The 14,450-nt window shown below is 41.3% G+C and overlaps 1 protein-coding gene across 3 annotated transcripts in view; it reads right to left on the minus strand.

Moving 5' to 3' along the window:
• The window catches only part of ASNSD1 (asparagine synthetase domain containing 1), a 352,351-nt gene that overhangs the window by 281,869 nt on the left and 56,032 nt on the right, over nt 1–14,450 (minus strand). For 2 of the 3 annotated variants that reach the window (XM_044085621.1, XM_044085773.1), the window contains one exon: nt 10,155–10,208. The exons of the other annotated variant lie outside the window; for it this stretch is intronic. The gene's annotated coding sequence lies outside the window, so the exon portion shown is untranslated. The remainder of the gene's footprint in view (nt 1–10,154; nt 10,209–14,450) is intronic. 3 annotated transcript variants of the gene reach the window in all.

Consider the following 14,450-nt stretch of genomic DNA (forward strand, 5'->3'; position numbering starts at 1 on the left):
AAAACAAGGGGGTGGGGGGAGGGAAGGGCTACTGCAGCTGTGATCATATGAGCATCTACTGTTATAAGTTTTATACAGCTGTACTATGTTCATATTTATCACTGCTGCAGTAGCCTTATCTGCATAGGTAAAATTACCCTAGCTTACATTTGGGAGGTGGAAGGGGAAGGGTCCAAGAGTCCCTGAAGAAAGATCCTAGTAAATCCGGATCTAGACCTGGAGAAGGAACTCAACTTGTAATGCTTTGTAAATGCATGTATCGAGAACCATGTTACTACTTCTAAAATACTTCTAGAATCCAGCTCTTTCCAAAAAGCAAAAGATGAAGCCAATGCCCCAGTAGAGTGGACCTTGACCCTGCCAGAACACCTTTGAAGAGGCGAGTTTAACAAAAGATAATAGCCTCTGCTTCTCATTCTTCTGATGGCAAGGCTCACTGCTGCCAGTGAAACATTTTCCAATGTTCCAAAGGAAAATGCCCGAGACACAGAAAAGACGCAGGAATTGACTAGTAGAATAGGAAGTACCTTTGACGTGAACTAGAGTCTGGAGTTGTGAAATGGAGAGTAACAGGAAGAAAACCAGCAATACTGAAATTAGTGAATAAATGAGACTTAAAGCATCAATTTCAATATGGCTTTACAATAAAAAGTAGCTGAGAAAGACTAGATTTTTGCTGACTGTTAAACTTGGTGGAGGGACAGGCATATGCCCCACTTCATGTTGTTAATGTTTGGAAGGTTACTAAAAGGGGGAAAACAAAAAGAGAGAGGAAGAAAGAAGGAAAAGGTAACAAAGTAAAAAATGTTTGTTCTTGACAGTAACCCCTTAAACTACTACCCCTTAATGGTGCCATACTATACTTTAACAGCACCTTCCTTCACATACTTAATACCCTAGCCCATCCTAGCCAACATTCGTATGAAAAGAATCAAAAAGTACTCAGGCCCATGGCTCTCTTTGGAATGTAAACACCTGGGGTCTATATGACCGACACCATATGAATGGAGTTTTAAAACATTGAACATATAATAAAAAAAAAAACAAAAAAAAAAACCTACCTGAACGTTCTGAGCAGGGGGGCCCCCTGTGCTCCCCCCCTATTTAAATATACCAACTCCAAGATCGCACTACAGTGAAGTAAAGGGGAATATTCCCTACAGCGATTGAAACTTGCGAACTTTCAAAAGTTCGCTCATATGGTGTTGACCATTTTGAAAGTTCGCACTTCTGATATAGACCCAAACACCTGATGAAGCAAAAGGGACCTAGCCTGGAAAACCTGGAAACTAAACAAAACACAAACAAAATCATGTCAACTTTAAAACACTACGCAACTAAAGTTACAAAATTAATCAACAAAGATAAAAAAATCATACTATTCTCAGCTTCAACTCCAGCATAAAACCAACAAACCAACCAAGGGCTAAATATCTACTCTACTTAACCCTGGGACAAATAGAGATCACACCCCATCACCCGATACCCCTCCATCCCAAATAGCCAACACTAACAAGCACTTCATAAAATCAATAGCAGATCTACTAGCAACACTGGACCCCCCCCCCCCCCACCCTTCAACCTATGTAGGCACCAATCCTATAACATCTACTACGTCTAATCCTATCATTAATAATCCCCCTACTCAACAAAATGTCAAACCCCATTGTCATTCCAGCCCATACCCACAAACACCATAAAGAAACTGCTACAAAAACTAAAACCCTGTTCCACTTCAGCTGATAATCTTCCACCACACTACCTCAAAATTGACTGCCAATGCAATTGCCTACCCAGTCAGTATCCTTATAAACAGGTATTTATCCGAGTCAGAAGTATCAACCATAAGGAAACAATCTCACATCACCCCCATCCACAAAGGAGGCAATTCTATTGAACTAACCAATTTCCCTCCTATATCTGTCACCCACATACCTCTCAACCTGGAAACATCAGAAATCTGGACAAGGGCCATGAAAAATAGGTACAAATCTGTACGCTGATTAACATCTCATTTGCATACATAATTATGTAACCCCACCCACTCCGATGGAATTGTGGGATACCAACTTTCAAACACAAACTGAAGAACAGACAACCAAAATATGACACCAGACCAGAGTCCCCCTGCCTGCAGCCATTCCAATGTCTCATTATCTGGCTATTTCACCCCATTTATCATAAACACTAATGTGTGCAACTGCATACTACTTTACTTCTATAGTAAAGATTTGGATTTTATTTTTACATTTTGAGGCACATCATCAATGCACAAACACTAACAGACACCTGATAAATAAAGCGATACTGTTTCACAATGAAAATAGACTTGGTATTAAAACTTCTCTGCTCTTGAAAATCGCATTCATTGAAACAGTATTGAAACCACTTGGAATTAAAACTTCTCTGCTCTTGAAAATCACATTCATTGAAACAGTATTGAAACCTGCACCACATCCAAAGAAAATACATCTGGCCAATAAGGGATAAAGATTACCTTTGGGCCATTTTCAAATCATTGGCCCTTGCACACATATGTGTTCTTTCATTTGATACACCTTCCTGACTTTATTAAGTTATATTCCTTGTATAATACAGCACACTTGTTAGAGCACATTTTAAATGTATTGTTTGAGAGAACATTTTGCCAGTAGGCCGTACTGTAGGCAACGAAACAAAATGCATGAACCAATAATGACAAAACTGCCCAATTCAGAACATTTCCATCATAAAAGTCTTCCACACACACACTATAAATAGAATGACAGTAGAAAGCCATAGGCATCTTGCACAGCTTCTCACACTTTCAATTTCAGGTTTTTTTTCAGGGGGGGGTCAAAAGTTCAAAAACCAGGACACATTTAAAAACCAGGGACACATTTTAAACATTGCTTGTATAATTCTGGAAAGTTGCTAGAATAAAACGTGTTACCCCCATGCTTGTTACTGGCAAGTCTTGACTTGAACCCAGAACACTATACACACACACTACAGTTAGTGCAACATACCACTATGCTAAATCAGCAGTTTAAACAACAGGAAGACTGAAACTTAATGGCCATCATTTATTGAATTCAGTTCTCACTTCTCACCATAGCTCTCTCTCACACACACACTTTGTTCAAATGAATGGCAGCTCCTAATACAGCAGCTTAAGAATAATGGCAGCAGTCCTCGCATTTAAAATAAACAGCAGAAAACTAATGGCAGCTGGTTCTTGTTCACACTACACACACACACACACTTTGTTCAAATGAATGTCAGCTCAGCTCCCTACAGCAAGTTAAGAATAATGGCAGCAATCCTCGGCCCTCGCATTTAAAATAAACAAAACGAGTGGCAGCAGCTGGTTCCTGTTCACACTTCACACACACACACACACACACTTTGTTCAAATGAATGTCAGCTCAGCTCCTACAGCAAGTTAAGAATAATGGCAGCAGTCCTCGGCCCTCGCATTTAAAATAAACAAAACAAATGGCAGCAGCTGGTTCCTGTTCACACTTCACACACACACAAACACACACACACACTTTGTTCAAATGAATGTCAGCTCAGCTCCCTACAGCAAGTTAAGAATAATGGCAGCAGTCCTCGGCCCTCGCATTTAAAATAAACAAAACGAATGGCAGCAGCTGGTTCCTGTTCACACTTCACACACACAAACAAACACACACACACTTTGTTCAAATGAATGTCAGCTCAGCTCCCTACAGCAAGTTAAGAATAATGGCAGCAGTCCTTGGCCCTCCTCGCATTTAAAATAAACAGAAAACGAATGGCAGCTGGTTCCTGTCCCTCCTTACCTGATACCACCAGTCCTGAATGGCAGAGATTTCTTGGGCAGGCAACGCATATTTTCTCACTCAGATAGTCCCAGGGCAGGCTCCCAGAACGAATGGCAGGCTGCAGCTTTCTGCATACATACAAGTAAAGTCCCAGTCCAAACGAATAGCAGGCAGGCGGCAGCTAAGTGTTTCTTTTCTGTTTTAACATTGGCGATTTGGCGGCAAGCTTTTGAAATGCAGCAACTGCTTACAGCCAGCGGGAAATGATGACGCGAGCTCAATTCCGACTGGCTGGTAGTGCTGACGGAGCTGACGTCATCGCGCACGTGATGACGTCAGCTCAGACAGCGCGAAAATTAAAAAAAATAAAAAATAAGGCAAAGAAATCGGAAATGAAGGGGCGCCGATCGGGAATCGTGGCACCCCTTCATTTGGACCCCAAAACTCGGTAAAAACCGAGTAATTCGGGACGGTTGGGAGGTCTGGTCACCCATATCCAAAATTCTTTACAGAGGTATCCCATCAGCAGATAATGCAATACCGTTTGCAAAACAATCTTTTAACCCAAACCGAACATGGTTTCCAACCCAGCTATAGCCCTATTAATCTTTACAAACACTGTGAACAAGACCACAGGTGCAGGATGCTATACAGCCTTAGTATTCCTTGACCTCTCTAAGGCCTTTGACACAGTCTCTCACCCTCTACTACTGAACACACCGTCTAACTTAGGCTTCTCACATAACACAGTAAAATGGTTTCAGAGCTACCTCGAGGATCGTACACAAGAAGTGAAATGGTCCAACAAACTCTCACCCTTTCTCCACAACCCTAATGAAGTTCCTCAAGGCTCCATCCTCTGACACCTATTCTTCAGCATTTTCACTAACAACCTTTACACTTCCTCCCACCCTGGAACACTCATTCAATAAGCTGATTCCACCATAATCTGTACAGCTCAATCACTACCAGAACTGCTTTCAAAAACTCAACAGTCCTTTACTGCAGTTGAATACTGGCTAAAAAAAATGCTCAACTCTTTCTTAATCCAAGGAAGACTAAATTAGTACTCTTCCACCCTAAAAACACCTCCCCTGTCACCAATCATTTCAACATCTATTCACCTGACAATACTGTCATAGAAAAAGTGCAGGAAACCAAACTTCTAGGCGTAATCATTGACAAACTTTCCTTCCGACTACCATATACAGCAAAATATAAAGAAAAAACTCATCAAAAACTGGGACTCGTATAGAAACTAACATTTCTTAACTACAGCAAACAAAGTTTCCTTGGCAAAAACCTTTTTACTTCCCACCCTTCTTTATGCTGCCCCTGTCCTAACTAATCTACAAACTTCTACCTTAAGCAAGCTGGAACAGTGCTACAACAAAGTAACTAAATTTACCTCAAACTATAATTGCACACATCACTGTGAAGTGCTACTAAAACTAAACTGGCTTGAACTTCCCAACCAACTTGCTTTTATTCAGCTATCCAGTTTGTACAACCTTATTTTCAAGCCTACTGCCTGCCCTGTGCTAGCCAACTTAGTCACAACTTATACACCAAATAGATCCCTATGATTGAAAGACAAAAATCTCTTAGTTATCTCAAGACCCACAAAAAATAAATAAATAAATAAATAAAAAACAGGTCACTCTCTGTAGTCATATTCGGTCTCTATTGTTTGTTTGCGTCTTTCGGCTTTTCCCGGTTAGGGGTCGCCACAGCGGAACTCCGGTCCGCTAATGATTGGCAGTAGATTTTTACATGCTGGCTTGCCGGGCCTAACGCACAACGTTCAACGAAGGAACGCCCATTCATACATGTCGCCACACAGGAGACGCTCTGAGAATCGAACGAGCAACGTCTGTGAGGTGAGAATGCTACCGCAGCACCACCACAGTACAGTCATATTCGGTCTCTATAAACCGTGGAATTCACTGCCTCTAGCTACCAGGTCTATGCCTGGCCTAACCAATTTTAAAGCCTCTTAATCATCTCAAAAATACATGGCTCTGCTCCTGCATAAATCCGGCCTAATGCTCAGCTCTTCCTCTTCTTCCACGCTAGCTTCATTTTCTTCTTCTGTCACATCTCACTCCTTCAAAGTCTACAAGATCCTAATGACTCTTGTGACTCCTCCTCGGTTTTTATATCGTATCCTTAAGCTACTGCTCAGTCTGTAATGCCTCTATTTTTCTCAACTCTCTCACTATCTTTCTGCATCACTAACTCTTCTGCTATTATTTTCCTAACTGAAACCAACATTTTATTTTTTCATGTACTATAAGAACCGATGTCATACATTGTACACTTTACCTACTCATATGCTATGTATCTGTTGTTAGAATGACTGAAATTGCCTACATAAGTGTCTGTTTTAAGTGATAATTCAATACTGGTTTGAAAAAAAAAAAAAAAAAAAAAAAAAAGAGAGGTAATAGCCTCAGATAGCCATTTAGAATGTTTAGATACAGGTTGGTCCTTCCTCTTACCTTCACAAGAAACGAAAAACTGATCCAAAGATCTGTAACATTTTGTGCTGTCAAGACAGTACCTGAGCTCTGTGGACATCAAAGGTATCAAGTACCCTTTCTCCCTCATTTTTAGGTTCAGAAAAGAAAGCACTTGGGCCTAAAAAGAAGTTTTAGCTCTCAAAGCAACCCTGTTTCTGTAGAAAATGAGACAGGGTGGACTCACCGTAACAGCTTACAACTCATACTTTTATTGGTTGATCTTTACTTCAGTAAAAAAAACGGTTTTCTATGTTAACAACCTCAAGTCTTCCAGATTAGCTGGTTCAAATGGACCAAGTATTAGGTTTTCTAATAAAAAAATAAGATTGCAAACTTGGGCCACTGGTTTTCTTGGAGGGCTCTTATGCAAATCCACTTTCAAAAACATGTTAACACGAGAATGCATTGAAAGAGGTGGCTCCATGGGTAGACATGGTGAAATGGCTGATAAATGAACCTTGACAGTGGAGTAAGAAAGGCCACAGCATAGTAACTCACATATATAGTAAAACCAGAAAACATGCCCTCAGTGGATGTTAGTTATATTGTTGCCAAGAGCTAGACTTTTCCCATTTGCTACACGATTGTTCAGAGACCAGGCAAATAGGTGTTAAGGAACTCCTCACAGATGGATCAAATCTTGGAAGACCCCCAATCTAGTTTCCATTTCTAGGGTCTGTTCAGCTTGTCTGCTACACAGTTTTGCTATAAATGAATACATGATGCCTGTAGAGTGAGACTGAGGTGTGAAGCTATATCCCAAATTAACAAGCTTAGTCTGCAAAGGAGCTATGACCTGGTGACCCCTTGTTTCTTAATGTACCACATGACTGTGGTATTGTTTGTAACAACCTAAACAGATTTGGGGGACCAAAGATAATTCAGACTACATTGTCTTGATCAGAGCAAGCAATTATTCTATATTTATGTGCTTACATCTTCTCCTTGGTGTCCCACACACTTTTCACTTTTACCTCTCCTGAAACTGCTTCCCAAGCAAAATCTGAGCCTTCTGTGCTGACTGACTGCTTTGGAGCAGGGAGGGAGAAGGGGAGACCCGAGTTCAGGGAGCTTTGCTATCTCCACCAAATGATTTCTCTTCTGACAAACTCCAGCACTGGGATTTGAAAAGACAAAGGATGTTGCTGCTGGGATCAGAGAGACTTCAAATACCATTGTACCTTTCTAATGTGGAGCTTTTCTAGTGGTACCACTAGATTCATCGTTACCATGAGACCAAAAATCCTGAGTTATTCCCTTGCAATGATCAAAGTGCGAGTGGAGAACCTTAGAAACGGATCTAGATTCATATTTAAATTTTTTTCCTGTGGAAGAAAAGTTCTTTGAACTGAAGTGTCTAGCTGACACCCCAAGAACATAATCCTGTACGAAGGAGTCAAAAAAGACTTAAATGTTCTCTTGGAATACCACCTTGTGTAACAGATCTCTCACCCTAGAAAGAGATTTGTGACACTTTGAATACTCTTGGTGCAGTGAATAGTTCAAAGGGTAAGGCACACAGAGAATGTAATCCAGACACAAAGCCTTAAAAAACACCTGAAGTCTGAATGCAAAGGGATGTGATGATAATCATCAGTTAAATCTAGTGTTACCAGGAAACTCAAATGAAGATGAGGTAAGGGACAACATTTTAAGCTCTGGCACTATCACAAACGGGTTTAGGAAAGAAAGATGCAGAGCTGGTTTCCAATCACCTCCTTTCTTTGGCACTAAAAACATCCCTGAATAAAAAAAACCTTTCCCATCCTGGGAAAAAAGAACTGGTTCTATAACTCTCAAACAGCATGTGTTGAAGGATAAGTGGAAAGGGAGAAGTCTGGACTGGTGGCTGTGAAATTACCCCCCGGAAAGGAGGGGTTTCTTACCACTGCCTTCTGTAAACTTGAGAGGAGTGTACAAAAAGATTGAGAAACTATACAAGACTGACTGTCAGGAGAACTGCAGGCAGTGACCCATCCTTCTGAGCTGACAGAACTGGAGGACTGGGTGCAGGTTCTAACTGATCATAGTATTTTCAGAGGGGATGGGAAGCCTCAGTGCTCTCACACTAAAAACACTTGCACATTCCAGAAACAGTCTCGGGGAAAGATAACCTCCCGAAAGGAAAACTCAGAAACTGAGCTCTCTTCTGAGTCTGAATCAGACAATAGAGGAGAAAACCCTAAATCTGTCCCTTAATCTTCCTGCCCAGATTCAGAATCTTGAGCCTTCTCTCTCTTTCTTTTACATGAAACCACTTTATAAGAAGGAAAAATACTCTAAAGTTAAACCCGGAGGCAGACCCAGTAAACTACTTCTGTCTAAGGAAATTTGAGGAGGAGTAGATTCAAGTTTAGTTTTCTTTTCTGACAGGAACAATGGAGCCAACAATATTATTAATAAAGTAACAGCTTCCCCAGGGATGTGCACTACATTCTGACCAAAGAGGGAAGTTTTCACTGTTCCATCTCCCAGGACCAACAGTGGCTCTCCTTTCTCCGCAGAGGGAACCCCAACGGTGGCAGGACGTGGCTTAACGCCTGATCCACTGTCACTGCAGGTACTACACCACAGGGATCCAAAGTAAAAAGATGAGTGGTCTGAGGAGTAAGCTACGGCCACAGTAGAGTAACACACCTGCAGCTGAGACAAACTGCTAGCCTGCTGTGATGGCAATGGCTGTTTGCTTAACTTATTTTTGTGGCTGAAAGAAGGACTGACTGTGGGACTGGTAGTCTGATCCATGGCCAAGCTAAAAAAAAAATGGTGCTTTTTTCCTGGAGGGGAAACAAGCAACAAAAGCCGCTAAAATTTTAAAACATTTAAAGGTCACTTCCCCCTCACAAAACCCCAGTAAAAAGCACTAGATAGCCCCAACATGTAAAAGTAAAATAAATCAATTTCTCCACAGAAAAAAGGGCTTTAATTACTTTAAATAACATTTAAACTGACAGGGGAAAAAGTGTACTCCCATTTAAAAGTACTGTTAAGTCTTGTGACAGTCTGTTAAAATGCAAACTCCTAGCTTAAAAGTAACTATCCTGAGTGGGAAAGTACAATAAAACAAACATTTTTTTTCATGTGGAAGGTTTTCCCCCCCAAAGAGAACTTACTGCCCAGTAAAGGAACAACACAAGCCAACAGTCAATCTTCAAAAGCAATGGCAGGAAAGCTCTGGAAATCTTGGCACCCAAGTCTGTCTTTTTAGTCAGCTCAGCTTGAGATGACTGACAGTTTGGGGGCACAGAAGGTTCCCTGCAACTCTGGAAGCTGGACAGCTGTTGAATCCTTAGCAAAACATAATCTATAGATCTAAGGCTATTGCAGCAGCGATCAAGATGCTCAACATTCTTGTATGCTTGAGTAAATAAGCTACACAAAGTAGTATTGCTATGAATAACACCATACATTTACACTTAATGGCAAAATACTACACATTTCAAAGAGCAATGCTAAAACAGCAGAAGAATGTTGACCAAAATTCAAATACCTTGCACATATGTTTATACATATATAAGATGCACAATTTTATAAAAAAATTAGTGTACAGCATGGACTACGCATTTCCACAGCTTATTTGCATAAAAACACAATGACCATCCGTTATTTCATACTTAACCAGCCTATGGTAAATTCTGAAACTCATTCAGATCAGAACTGTTCTAGTTAGGGTTTATTCTCATGAGAAGTAAAATATCAACGGTCCTTTCACTAGAACATTTATTCTTCTCCAATGACTGGCTTAAGCAAAGAGCATGCATTGGGGAAGTAACACAAACAAAGCCAACAATGGCACCATTTTTACCTGTAAGAATAACTAATGAAATTTGCTTGAGGTACATACCCTGTTCTTCTTTAGGTTGGTGAGTTCTTCAACTAAAACTGTCTGCTCTGAAATCTGTAAAAAACAAAAACAAAGTCTCATGTAAAGGATAGTGAAAATCTACCAGAAAACACACCCGCATCAGTAAAGCTCTACTTAAACATGTCACATCTAAACTGGATTTAACATTACCCCATTTAAAATCACTGTTGTACCTCACAAAGAAACACATCTAAAGAATTCTGGGTATGCTGAGCCATTTTATATTACTTCATATGTTCATACTAAGCTAACTGCCCTTGTGAGCCATTTTAAGCTTAGCCAATTATCCCTTGTGAGACTCAAACCCTACACCTTGTGTTTGTAAGGGAAACACCTTAACCATTAGGCCACCCTCCCAACCCAAATAATGCATACATTAAGTGTAAATGTATGTGTTATTCATAGCAATACTACTTTGTGTAGCTTATTTACTCAAGCATACAAGAATGTTGAGCATCTTGATCATTATTTGTTTTTCACCTGAGACATTTGGAGTCTCTTAACTACTAAAACATGTTAAAAGGGTGGCCTTTACAAACAATGCATTCCATTATAGCAGTCAGTTTTGCAATTACCAACTGAGATTTCCAAAAGCCTTTGAGCTGACATTACATTGTGAAATACAGCAAAAAATCCCTATTACACACCAGATGATTCACGTTCAACTAAAAAGTACAGTTTTGTACCTACCATAAATGTAGATGTTCGAGGATCCACATTGCTGCAGTCCTAACTATTGGGTAGTGTGCTGTCCAGTCGGCCCGAATACCAAAGTATATGGCTGACGTCGGTCACGTCGCATTAGACTGACGTCAGTACGTCAGGGTACTAATGCGCATGACCGACGTCATATCCTCAGTCTTTTCTTGCCCCAGATGTCAGAAGACCCTAAAAAGACAAGGCCAAAACCAAAAACACCAAACATACCTGCACCAAAAATATATACAATATATACAAAGGTACCAGAATAAAATCTCACCTACAGAACCACCCCTAAACACAGAGGGGCAGGAGGGAGGGTAAATTGGACTGCAGCAATGTGGATCCTCGAACATCTACATTTATGGTAGGTACAAAACTGTACTATGTTCTTCATTCCACATTGCTGCAGTCCTAACTATTGGGTAGAATCCCAAAGCAGAGGTAAGGGAGGCTGGCAAATCATAAGGAAGCAGGAGCTGATAACATGCCTTGCAAAATAGCTGTGGCAAAACCAGCCCTAGACTTAGAGTAGAGAGGAAGGTGGTAATGCTTAGAGAAAGTATGCACTGAACTCCAAGTAGCTGCCTCCAAAATATCCTTAGTTGCCACCCCCCTTAGAAATGCTGTTGAAGTGGCAGTAGCCCTAGTGGAATGAGGCCTAATCCCAGCTGGAATCTCCTTGCCATGATGGGAATAACAAAATGCAATGCAAAACCCAATCCACCTAGAAATAGTTTGTTTTGACACAGGCTTGCCCTGGGAACTCAAAGCAAAAGAAACAAACAACTGCTGAGACTGCCTAAAATCCTTAGTCCTGCTTAAATAATAACGCAATTGCCTGTGTACATCTAAAGTGTGCAAAATCTTTTCCCCTTTATTTTGGGGATCTGCATAAAAAGTAGGCAAATGAATAGTTTGGTTTAAAGCCACACTAGAAACCACCTTAGGCATAAAGGAAGGATTTGTACGTAATGATACCCTATCCTTATGAAAAATCAAAAAAGGCTCAACCGCCATAAGGGCCTGCAACTCAGAAACCCTTCTAGCAGAAGTAATGGCCAACAAAAAAGCAGTCTTCCATGACAAGTATTTCAGTTCAGCAGTAGCCGAGGCTCTAAAGGTTGTAGAGTAAGTTTCTCCAACACAAAATTGAGGTCCCAAGCAGGAGTAGGACCTCTACGTGGGGGTCTTATATTCTTTGCCCCTCTAAGAAATTGCTTGAACAAAGGCTGTGAAAACAATGGTGGGTCACAATCATAGTGAGCTGAAATTGCTGCAGCATGAATCTTAATAGAAGAGAAAGACAAACCTTTGTCCAATAACTCAGTAAGATATTGAAGAGCCACACTCAAATTAGGCTCAGAAATCTCCAAATTCTTTGCTGCAGTCCAAAATAAAAATCTCTTCCATTTTTCTGCGTACACTTTCCTTGTACTAGGTCTTCTGGCTTCCATAATCACATTTAAAACTTGTTGAGGAAGCTGAGACCTGCTGTCTTTCAAAACAGAATATGCCAGGCTGTTAGATGAAGAGAGTGAAGCTTGACATTGAGCAGACGACCGTCCTTCTGAGACAACAGGTGTGGAATCAAGGGTAAAGGCCATGGAGGCTTCCTTACCAGACTCCTCAGTAATGGGTACCAGTGCTGCCGAGGCCAATCTGGAGCTATTAAAATCATCCTTGGCTTGTCCTGTCTGACCTTTAGAAGCACCTTTGGGAGAAGAGGCAGAGGTGGAAAGGCATACACATGAAGATTTTTCCAACTGAAAGAAAGAGCATCCACTTTCCAAGCTGTGTGATGAAATTCCTTCGTGCAAAACTTTGGCAGCTGGTGGTTTAGTGGAGAAGCAAACAGATCTATGTCTGGAGTTCCCCATGACACTGTCAATTTTTGAAATACATGAAGATCCAGTTTCCACTCGTGGGGATCCATGATTTGTCTGCTTAACACATCTGCTAAGGAGTTCTGTGCTCCCGGCAGAAACCTTGCCTGAAGAGTTAGTTGCAAGCTGAGCGCAGTCTCCCATAAAATCATTGCTTGCCTGCACAATGGGTAAGAATGTGTTCCCCCTTGTTTGTTGATGTACACATGACAGTTGTGTTGTCTGTTAGAATCAACACCTGCCCTGGAAGAAGTAACTCCTTGAAAGCCATTAATGCAAACTGGACTGCTAACATCTCTTTCATGTTGATATGTAGATGCTGTAGTCTGGCAGGCCACTTGTCTTGTATCCACTTTCCATTTAGATGAGCTCCCAAGCAATGTCTGAGGCATCTGTCGTTAGAATCTGACTCGCCTCTGGCCGGGTCACAGAGAGTCCCTTGTTTAGGTGACATTCCTGAGCCCACCACAAAAATTCCTTTTGAATGCAAGGTATTATTTGAATGACAGTGTCCAAATCCTGGCAGTGCTGTGTCCATAGATTTTTGAGATACCATTGTAGCTTCCTCATATGCAGTTTGGCATTGGGAAGCACCAGAATACAAGATGCCATGAACCCTAAGGCTTGAAGGACTGTCCTTGCAGTCAGCCCGGACTGAAGAGATAGTTGATGGAAGTAACTGGAAAGATTCTGTTGTTTGTCCGGGGTTAAAAGGGCCATCTGGGCTGCTGTATTCAGTCTCACACCCAGAAAGCACATGTCTTGAGAGGGTACTAGACTGGACTTTATTTCGTTCACAGAATACCCTAGGCATCTTAGCACTGCTATGACATATTCCAAATGCTGTAGGTCTTCCTTTTCCTGAGCCAGAATCAGGCAGTCGTCCAAGTAAGGATAGATTTGAATTCCTTTTAGCCTGAAGTAAGCTATCACTGGAGCCAGAACCTTTGTGAATACTCTGGCAGTAGATAAGCCAAAGGGCAATGCAGAGAACTGATAATGAGAATTTCCAGCTCGAAACGCAGATACTTCCTGCAACGTAGTCTTATAGGCACATGAAGGTAAGCTTCCTTGAGATCTAAAGTTACCATCCAGTGATCTTTGCCCAGCAGAGGTAAAAGCTGTTGTAACGTCAACATTTTGAACTTGGGAATGTCCAGATAAGTGTTGAGGATAGATAAATCCAAAATTGGTCTCCACGTGTTCCCCTTCTTTGGTACTAGGAACAGGCGAGAATAAAATCCTAGGCCCCTTTCTGGCACAGGAACTGACTGAATGGCCCCTATTTGGAGCAACAGAGAAATTTGCTTGTGAGCCTCTGTTCTTTGTAGAGGAGGAATGTCTGGCATGCCTTTGAAAGGAGGCAAGGTATGGAAATAAAACCTGTAACCGTGGTGAATGATATCCAGAACCCATCTGTCTTGGGTAATTAAATCCCAATTTTCTTTGAAAAGAGACAGCCTTCCTCCCAGAGGTGCTGCCAGGTGAGAATGTACTGGCAGCTGAAAAGGCAGGTCATTGGGTCTGCTTACGAAAGGACTGACCCCTGCCCTCACCAGAAGTCTGAGCAGGTGAACTCCCTGTCCTAGGCCTAAAAGAACCTTGAGCTCTGCTTCTACCATGTCTAGACCTACCCCTAGACTGGGAATCATAAGCAGGATAAGTCCACCCCTTAGTAGGCCAATTTCTA

The sequence above is a fragment of the Protopterus annectens genome, chromosome 1.part0 (genome assembly GCF_019279795.1).
Source record: "Protopterus annectens isolate FY-2018-M chromosome 1.part0, PAN1.0, whole genome shotgun sequence".
Classification (NCBI taxonomy): domain Eukaryota; kingdom Metazoa; phylum Chordata; order Ceratodontiformes; family Protopteridae; genus Protopterus; species Protopterus annectens.